General features: G+C 34.9%; 1 pseudogene; it reads right to left on the bottom strand.

Annotated features, from left to right (window-relative positions):
- Window positions 1-586: 586 nt before the first annotated feature.
- Window positions 587-894, bottom strand: LOC101124510 (thioredoxin-like; annotated as a pseudogene).
- Between the last annotated feature and the right edge of the window lie 9,400 nt (window positions 895-10,294).

Genomic DNA, 10,294 nt, shown 5'->3' with positions numbered 1-10,294 from the left:
TAAAAATTGCAATGCAATGATGATAAATGATGAGTCTAAGAAACCTCACTCATATATGGGACAACACAGAAAATTACTTGTCACTTTTCTCCCTGTGGTTTATATGAATGCTTTCACATAATTGCATATTATTTTCTTAGAAGTAGAATTAATATTTTATTCTCATTCATAATCAGAAGGCAGCTGGAGCTCCATAGTTCACTCTTCCTATAAATAAAACATTACAAGTTTTAAGTAGCTAATGTCTGGTTATGTTTTCAGAAAACATGATTAGGGTTGGGTGCAGTGGCTCACACCACAAAGTAATTCCAGCACTTTGGGAGGCCAAGGCAGGCAGATTGCTTGAACCCAGGAGTTTGAGACTAGTCTGGGCAACATGGAGAAACCCCACTGCTCCAAAAAATACAAAAAATTAGCCAGGTGTGGTGACACATGCCTGTAGTTCCAGTTACCTGGGAGGCTGAGGTGGGAGTATCACCTGAGTCCAGGAGGTGGAGGCTGCAGTAAGCCATGGTTGCACCAGTGTACTTCAGCCTGGGTGAGAGTGAGACCCTGTCTAAAAAAAAAAAAGAAATAGAAAACATAACTAGGTTAATTTGTTAATAGTGACTTCGAGCTTTTTCTTATTAGAAAATTTACACACCTTTTGTCCTTTAAAAAAAAACTCAAAAATTGGCATGCATTTAACTTCACACTCTGAAGCAACTTCCTGACAGTCTTCCATGTCTACTCCAAGCAGCACCATCTTGGAATACTTTGCAGAGAGGGAATGAAAGGCTCGATTATTTTGTAAAGCTTGCAACACGTGGCTGAGAAATCAACTACTATAGGTTTGTCTCCTAGATTGTCCAAGGCCTCCTGAAAAGCATACTTGTTCTCAATATGCTTCGCCATTTTGACTGTTGGGGTCTGACTAGCAACTGTAAGAATAGATAGAAATGAATCCAAAGCACCAGGCTGAGCTTTTTGCGTATTAGATCTTTGGTGGACTGTCTTTGGAGTTATCTGTAGTAGCATATCAATGTACTCACTTAAGCTTGACTACTTTTAACTCATACCCCATTTAGAAGTCTTCAGAGATAGGGAACTCAAACTGGTTTTAAAAGATGAATACCAATATCTTAGACTTTCCAAATGTAAATACTGCATTTTAGAGTTTATTCTTTGTGAAAAGACTGTTTAAGCATCCTAACTATATATCCATATATCTACTTCTATATATCATACATGTATATATTTGAAATTCAGATTGAAATAATACTTAAGTATGTATGAGGTATAGTAATCAGAATTTTCTGTTTAATCAAAATACTATTGGTTTCAACATAATTGTTGAAAACCCTCCTAAAATAAATCACTTCCCTTGATGTCCTGTTAATGTTTAATATGTGTATTAAAAATTATGTGAAAAAGTTTTTAATTAAGCACTTCCTAATTTTGTTTTGCTTGGGTTTTACTATACGTGAATATTATTATTTTTAGCTTCCCTTGGATTTCTTCTCTCTGAATAATTCTAATTTGTGTGTATGTGTTTAGTGCATGATAATAAAAGTAATGCCATTTTGTAAATTATATTCCATGGTTAATACAGAGTTTCAGCTTTTCCATTACAATCATTCACATGCAGTAGTTTCCTCTTACATCTTCCTTCATTCTGTCTGCTTTTTGCTTTTCTTTCTTTATCTTTTGTCTTTTCTGCAGAGAGATGGAAGTAAGGGATGTGGCTGTAGGAAATTCTAGTCTTCATATCATATGTAATTTTATAGTCTTCTACTTTTCTTTAAACTCTAATGCCAACTTTTTATTCTCTTTTAACTTTGCTTAGTCAGAGCTTGTCTGCAGGGAGCAAATTTCATTAATGAATTTCAGTTAATATACATGAAAAATGCTAATTTAATATACAACCATCAATTGTCTGGATTTGCCCTTGTTTAATGTAATTTTTATGTTTTTCAATAAGATTGATTTATTAAAATCAATTGATTTTTAGCTGTACAATTATACAGGTCTAAGACACAGATATGAATATATGCATTATGTTTATGTTCATTCATAAAGCAGAAAAATGATTTGGCTGGCTGCTTTGTAACTATATTGTATACATGGGAAATCTGACAAACTCAGGGCATGAAAATGACTGGTAGAAGGAGATTTGTAGAGGAGGAGGTAGTTTGTGAATTTTGTGTTGAGGAAAGACTGCCGTGAAATCTGGAAATGACACTGTGTCTAGAAGAAAATTCATAAAACAAGGAACATTCTCTCCTGCTGTAGCGGACATTTATTGATTGATCACTCAGCATCCGTTTCCCTTATAATACCCAGATTTTTCTTAGGTTTTTCATCTCTTTTATATACTTCCTATGAGTTTAGGGAGATAGTCACACTGCTGCCATATCTGGGGTAGGCCTAGATTATTTAAGATAATAAGAACATTTAGTTACCCTGGGTAGTCGGTGTTGGTTGGACTTAAGCCAACAAGTATGTTGAAACTGTCATATTTAATGCAAGTCTTGCCAGCTCCTACAGAAAAGTTTTGGAGTCAGGCAGGCACGCAGCTGAGGATGGCTGGCAACTACAAGACATCTGGCAGATATTCTAAGTACAAAGGAAAAATATCCCCAAATCTAATCCTTACGAAGTTGGGTATTAAAGGTGGGAAAGTGTTCTAGAATCACAGTAATACCTGGTTAGAAAGTCATCCTGCATTTTTCAACTGCAAGAATCATCAGTAACATGTGTTCATGAAGCTTCATCTATGGGGTGTAAGGACTTTCACATAAAACTAGCCTTCCCTTTAACTTTAATTCTTCCCCATTGTGCAGGCTGTTGAATTAAAAACTATTAGTTCCTTACAGGACGTTTATGTGGGTATTATATTAGAAACTCAGTCAAATTTTAAGAATTATTTCCAGGGGAAAATGAATTCCCAGTTCTAGCCACAAATGATTCATAAATGAATATTTAAAGTACAATCCATTCATAAGTTCAGAATTTACTGTAACTATGAAAGGCTTTGTAGTGTGCTAGAACGAGCACTGCTCTAGGAAGGAGTCAAGGAATATTGATTCTAATCTTGGCTTTGCCATTAATTAACTATGAGACCTTGGCAAATCCCTCCCCTGGTTCTTAATTTTCTCATTTGTAAAATGAGGAAGTTGAAGTAGATGTCTAAGATTCTTCCAGTTCCAGGAATTTATAATAAATTTACCAAATTTCAGAACACGCATTTATTCAACAGTGACTTTAAAATACTAAGTTTTAAAAATATGTTTTGAAAATTATCCTAAAATCTAGGTTTGATTTTGTTCTGCTGGATCATTAAACATTATTCATAAAAGTAATTTTACCTTTGGGCATTTAATTTAACACATTAGTTAAGATCATTCTAATAATGGTACCAAGGTACAACTAAATAGGAGAAGTACTAGAGTTCATATTCAATGCATTTTTTAAACTAATCTAAATTTATTTTAACTATGTTTATTTATTTTCAAATTGTTTTTATGATGCATTGATTTAAGAGAACTTTTGCTTTATACAGACACACATGCACATGCCATGCACACACACATATATAATGTTTCTTACATTGTCATTCATTCATCCTACTTTATACTAGGTACTATGCTAGGATCCAGGGATACGAAACTTGCAGTTATTGGCTTCAAGGAGCTTGTGTTCTGTTGAATGGAATAATCATGTAAACTGACAGTTGCATGGTCAGTTAACCTGTGAAATATCTGCACACACTAATAATCAGAGAAATTCTAATTAAATAGTCTATTCCAGTTTTTGCACATTACAAAATTTATAATATGTAAGGCAGAATGTGGCAAAGGGGACACTGTTGTGGAATGATTATAAATCCTACTCCTTCTTTTCGTCATTATCCTGTTTAATTTTTCTTCTTAGATACTATCAGCATCAACGTATTATATGTATATTTTATAAAATCTGTTTTCACCCGCTGGAATGAAAAGCTCCATCTGAGAAAGGATTTAAGTAAAAAGAAAAAAAAACTTGATAAACACACACTTATCTGGGGAGGCAAAGGTGCATGAAGTAAATGTTTACTCCATGTAAAATTTGTATTCGTTGTTTCTTTAAGATGTATTTTATTCTCTTGTTTGAAATTTTTATATTGAGCACATATTTCTTTATTAATTAAATATGAAGGCAAATGAACAGATAGTATATCTTTTTAAGCACCATGGCCACTGTAATAAACTATGTGGGATGCTTAGGAACATCATGAAACCTAACTTTGGGGGAAGTTATGTCAGGAGGAAACACCTGAGCTAATCTTGATGAATGAATTTAATTAGCCAGGTGGAGAAAGGAAGGAAGGAGGTCAATCTCATGAGAAGAAGCAACTTATACAAGAGTCATAGAGGCATGTAAGTATAGAATATACAGAGAATTGCAGGTAATTTGCATAAGTAGAATATATAGTACAAGGAAAAGGAGAGTGATATGAAGCTGTAATGGTAAGCATGGGTCAGATTCTGATAATGTATTTGCTATATTAAGAATTTCACTTTACACCACTTCAAATCTGTTCCTGATAATTCTTGCTTCTGACTTTAAAGATCACTTTCCTGTAGGCAGCCACATTATAATTGTAGTTCCCACATCTACTTTTGTTTCCTTAAAGTTTATCCTGCATAAAACAGCCAGTTACCTTTTCACCATATAGTTCCCTCTTCAGTTATATTTACCATAATGTATTATATCTACATACATTAAGAATGCACGAGAGAATGTTACAATTTTTGTTTTAAAAGATCAAACACACTTTAAACAACTACAGAAGACAAGAAGACTTTGTTATATTTACTGAGATGCTTAACATTTCTGTTGTTCTTCCTTCATTCTCCATGCTACAGGCATCTTTTGGGTATTGTTTTCCTTTTGTCTGAAGAAGTTCCTTTAATGATTCTTTTAGAACAGATCTGCTGGCAACACATTTTTTAGTTTATTATCCATCTGAGAATATTTTATCTTAATTCCTAAAAGACATTTTCTCTGAATATGGAATTCTGGGTTGAAATTATTTTCTTTCAGCACTTTATAAATGTTGTTTCACTTCCTTCTGGCCTCAATGAGACAGCTGCAGTCATTAGAATAATGTTTCCCTATAAGTAATACATCATTTTTCTTTGGCTTTTTTCATGATACTTTCTTTGTCTTTAGTTTTCAGCAGTTGGAATAGGATGGCCCTGGGCATGATTTTTTTGTTGTTGTTGTTATTTTTCTGTTTGGGTTTGCTGAATTTTTTGAATCTGTAGCTTAGTGTCTTTTCTTCACATTTGGGTTATTTTCAGCCCTTATTTCTTCAAGGTTTTTAAAATTAACATATTCTTTCTTGTCTCTGTGACTAAAATAACAGAATATTAGTTCTTTCATTATCGCACCACATGTTCCTGAGGTTTCTCAATCATTTTTCCCCTGCTTTTCAGATCATATACCATAGTTCCCCCTTATTCTCAGGGGTTACGTTCCAAGACCCCTCATGGATATTTGAAAGCCAGATAGTATCAAACCCTGTATAGACTATGTGGACATTTCCTTTTCCTTCTTTACAATTTCACAAATAGAACATTCATTCTTACTGTAATCTTAGTAATCTTGGCATATGATTTATTTCATTTCTTTATTAAATTGAAAACTTTCACCTTATTAAATCAAGTTTAGCCTAAAGCTGCGTCCTTATATAATCTAAGTTCAGCCTAAAGGGTTCTCTGTACATTGTGAACTATAACAAGTGGAGATGTAACAGACCATAGCCTATACTTGTGCCAATCACCGAGCTTTGGCCAATCAAATGTAGCCAGCTATTCAAACCATGTTCAAATAAGGCAAACACCAACAGTAACTGATCCAGCTGTTTCTGCACCTCACTTCCGATTTCTGTAGGTTACTTTCTTTTTTCTGTTCATAAATCTTCTTCCACCACATGGCTATGCTGAAGTCTCTGAGCATACCCTGGCTTGGGATGCTTTCCAATTTGTAAAGCATTCATTGCTCAATTAAACTCTTTCAAATTTAATTCAACTGAAGTTTTTATCAACCTTTTCACTTAAAAGAAGCACCTGATGGCTTCTCTTTTGCATATCCGAATTGCCGGCATTACTACTTGTACCTTGGGAACAATAGTAAATAAATAAGGGTTACTTGAATACAAGCTCTGCTATACCACAACAGTTGATGTGACAACAAATATGGCCACTAAGAGACTAATGGACACGTAGAATACACAGTGTCGATATGCTTTGAGAAAGGGATGATTTCATGTCCTGAGTGGGACAAAGTGGGATGGTGTGAGATTTCATCATGCTACTCAGAACCACACGTTTTAAAAGTTGTGTATTGTTTCTTCTGGTATTTCTATTTAATATTTCAGATTGCAGTTGACCATGGGTAAGCAAAACCTTGCATAAGGGGGGACGATGATAATTTCTATTGTTCTATCTTCATTAGTTTTTTTTTTTTTGTCCTCTCTATTCTGCTACTGAGCCCAACTGGTAAGATTTAAAATTTGTTATTGCATCTTTTAGTTCTAAAATATCCATCTGGTTCTTCTTTATATTTTCTATAATCATTCCTCCCTATCTGCAGAGGATTGTTTAAGACCCCCCTGTGGATACCAAAATCTGTGCATACTCAAGTTCCACAGTCAGCCCTGTGGGACCCTCAGATACAAAAATGTGGCCTTTGTATGCTCAAGTTTCACATTCCATGAATATTGTACTTTCAATTCATGTTTGACTGTGGATATGGAATCTGCCAATACAGAGAGCTGACTGTATTTATTGAAAAATATCCACTGTGTGGACTCATGCAGTTCAATCTTTTGTTGTTCAAATATCAACTGTATTTTATTTCAAGATTTCAAGATTTTGTATCTGCACTCTTTCCTGTACTTTTCTGTTTCCTGGGGCTCCCCTCGTTAGTCCTCTTACTGTATCTTTATTACTCCACTCTGACACGCACTTCTTGTGACTCTCTCCACATCTGGTACAAAGCAACAAGATAATAAGAGTGTGTTAGTACATGTTCTCACTGTTATAAAGAACTGCCTGAGACTGGGTAATTTATAAAGAAAAGAGGTTTAATTGACTCACAGATCTGCATGGCTGGGGAGGTGTCAGGAAACTTACAGTTCTGGTGGAAGGGGAAGCAGGCATGTCCTACAGGGTGGCAGGTGAGAGAGAAGACCAAAGGAGGAACTTCCAAACACATATAAAATCATCAGATCTCTTGAGAACTCACTGACTGTCATGAGAACGGCATGGGGGAAACCATCCCCGTGATCCAATCACCTCCCTCCCTTGACCTGTGGCATTACAGGTCCCTCCCTAGACACGTGGGGATTACAATTCAATATGAAATTTGGATGGGGACACAGGGCCAAACCATTTCAAAGAGGGTGGGGAAAAATTACCTTACTTCCTTTAATTACAGCTCCTGTGACTGGAAATGAAAGTTTTCCTCCCTTAGAGTTTTCAGCCCTTGTACCTCCCAATGCTACCTCAGTCATGGTCTTTGAGCCACTGTTGGATTGCTTGGGGGCAGGGACATGAGAGAATGGAGAACAAGAAAGAAAAATGGAGTTCCTGCATTCTCTGAGTGTTGGGAGATTGCTTTTCCACTCCTTGAGCTTCTTAAGCCAGAACTGGAGGAATTCTCCTGGCACTTTATCTGTTTACAATCAAATTCTATTTCCAGATTTCCTGCTGAATTGAGTCCAGGACAAGAGATGCTAGAGTAAAATAAAAGTTAAAACTCACTGCCCTTTCAGTGGTACTTTGGTATCTGATTTTCTTCCCAGTCTCCTTGCCACTTACTTTTCAGAGTTCTCAAACAGCTGCTGGATGCATCTGTTCAGGTTTTATACCTGTATTAGGTACAATAGTGAATTACTAATAAATAGTTGCTTGATTATTGAGTGAGAGGATATCATAACTTATCAAATTAAGAATTTTTAAATGAATTTTTTGCCAATAATTTTTTATGAGGGAAAATTGAATTTTTCTCTTGTAAAATTCCTTTTCTAGATATTAAGATAATTGTTCTTTGTTATTCTGAAAGAAATAATCTTCACATTGCTGTTTAGTTCTCATAGTATTTGCTGCAGGCTCAGTATGTAATTGATTTTTAAAATATTTTTACATTTTTCTACATTCTTATTTGTAGATCTTTGTATTCGAATAATTCAAAATTTAAAAAAAGCTTCAGTGTTTCTGCAGAAATAATAAAACTGTTACACTATGTAGCAAAAATAATAACCACAGTACAAAAATACCCTATCAATTAAATCATCCCAACCATTTTAGTAGTGTTTGTTCTTTAAAAAATTTAAATATAATATATAACATTTTGTGTGTTACTATACTTGTTTCCTTTTTCCTTAAAATTAATAGGTTCATTTTTATACTTGAAAATCAATTTAAAAATAAAATTCACAATGAAATTCTTGGATAATCAGACACAAGGACTAAAAATCTTTTTTAGTCTTATATTAAGAGAAGTTATTTATAACTGAAAAACTACTATTCAAGGCATATGTTAACTATTAAAAAATAGAGGGGAAAAATAAAGTGTTCATATGTACCAAATAATGATCAAAATGCTAACTTATTTATAGGTTGTCTCTTCATAAAACATGGTTATGGTACAGTTACAAGCAATTGCAATGGGGTTATATTGCAGTTGGCACTTTAAAGCTCATGAACTTTTAATGTAATTCTATCTTCACTGCACACTGGAGAATTTAGACACTGGGTTTCAGTTATTAGAAGTATTTCTAAATATAGGAAACATGGTATCATGGACACTATAAAATGAACTGCTAGACTCTGAGAATCAGGCTTGGATAGAAATGGGTCTAGCATATTTGCCTTTCTCTGTCACCATAATGAAAATGTATTTAGGTTGGATGTCTACTTCCTAGAAGCCTAAGCTTCTAATAGGCATACATTTCCTAGGGGCCATAACATCAATCCTTTTTAAGATTCTTTAGGAGTGCCTATCAAGAAATGACAAATTTCTTAAAAGAAATCTAGTTTAAAAACTAGATATTTTTGACTCTTTTGTAAGTCATCACTCCTATCTAAGTGCTCTCTCATTACTTCAATAAATATTCGTTGACTAGCCGGGCGTGGTGGCGGGCGCCTGTAGTCCCAGCTACTCGGGAGGCTGAGGCAGGAGAATGGCGTGAACCCAGGAGGCGGAGCTTGCAGTGAGCCGAGATCGCGCCACCGCACTCCAGCCTGGGCGACAGAGCGAGACTCCGTCTCAAAAAAAAAAAAAAAAAAAAAAAATTCGTTGACTGCCTACTATGTTCTGGTAACTTTGTTAGATCTGGGTCTATATTAGTCAGGAAAATACAGTTTCACTCCAAGTTACAGTCTAGCAAGAAATGCAAGCCAATAAAATAAGGTTTAATTGTTGCTCTGATAAGAGAGGTATACGATTTGTGGAGGTATACTGGAGGGACATTTAGCTCAAAGAAGGCCAAGGATAATATTCAACACCAAGTATGAATCAACCACGTGAAGAGGTGTTAGAAACGCTTTTTGCCTTGTGAGAAACTCTGTATAAGGGCCTCCCCTGAGACTTGTAGCCTGTAAATCGTGATGCTTTATGGTCCCACTTCAAGGTTATTTTGTCTCTTCTAAAGAGTGAGTGCCCAGCAAAATTTATACTTTTTCTCTACGTTAAATAATGCTGAGGTCCTAATTAATACAAAATTCTGATCAGATACAAATGAATAAAAACAGTGATCAATCATAAAGAAACGTTAATGTTCTCATGCATCGCTGTCAACTACTAATAAATAATTTTATATGTATATTGTCTCCTAGGCCAATCATATTACAATGCTTCTTGATGGCATCTGTTAACAGCTTACCTTCACTGTTATCTTGTCTGACAGCAGATCCATTTATATATTTGCTTGTCTTACCATTTTATTTCCAGTTTCCTTCCACATTTCTTATTCTTTAGGGATCATTCTGCCCTTGTGAAATATAAATACCATCTCTGTTAAATTCATTACTCATTTTATCCTCACTTTTCCAGACAAATCACCATGGCTTTGAAGTGTAGAATATATTATTTTAATTTCTCTGCTAGCTTGCTCTCAGATAACTTTTGTTTTCTTTTCCTCCTCTTGTCATTGGAAGTTACATTTCTGAGTGCATGCCTTCAAGTTAATTTCTGAATATTCTTCTATAGCATAGTAAGAGAAAAACAATCTTGTTTGGCTGGCCAATGGTGATGAATGGAGTGT

Source organism: Gorilla gorilla, chromosome 1 (genome assembly GCF_029281585.2).
Source record: "Gorilla gorilla gorilla isolate KB3781 chromosome 1, NHGRI_mGorGor1-v2.1_pri, whole genome shotgun sequence".
NCBI classification, from domain to species: domain Eukaryota; kingdom Metazoa; phylum Chordata; class Mammalia; order Primates; family Hominidae; genus Gorilla; species Gorilla gorilla.
This window is presented reverse-complemented; position numbering and strand designations above follow the sequence as displayed.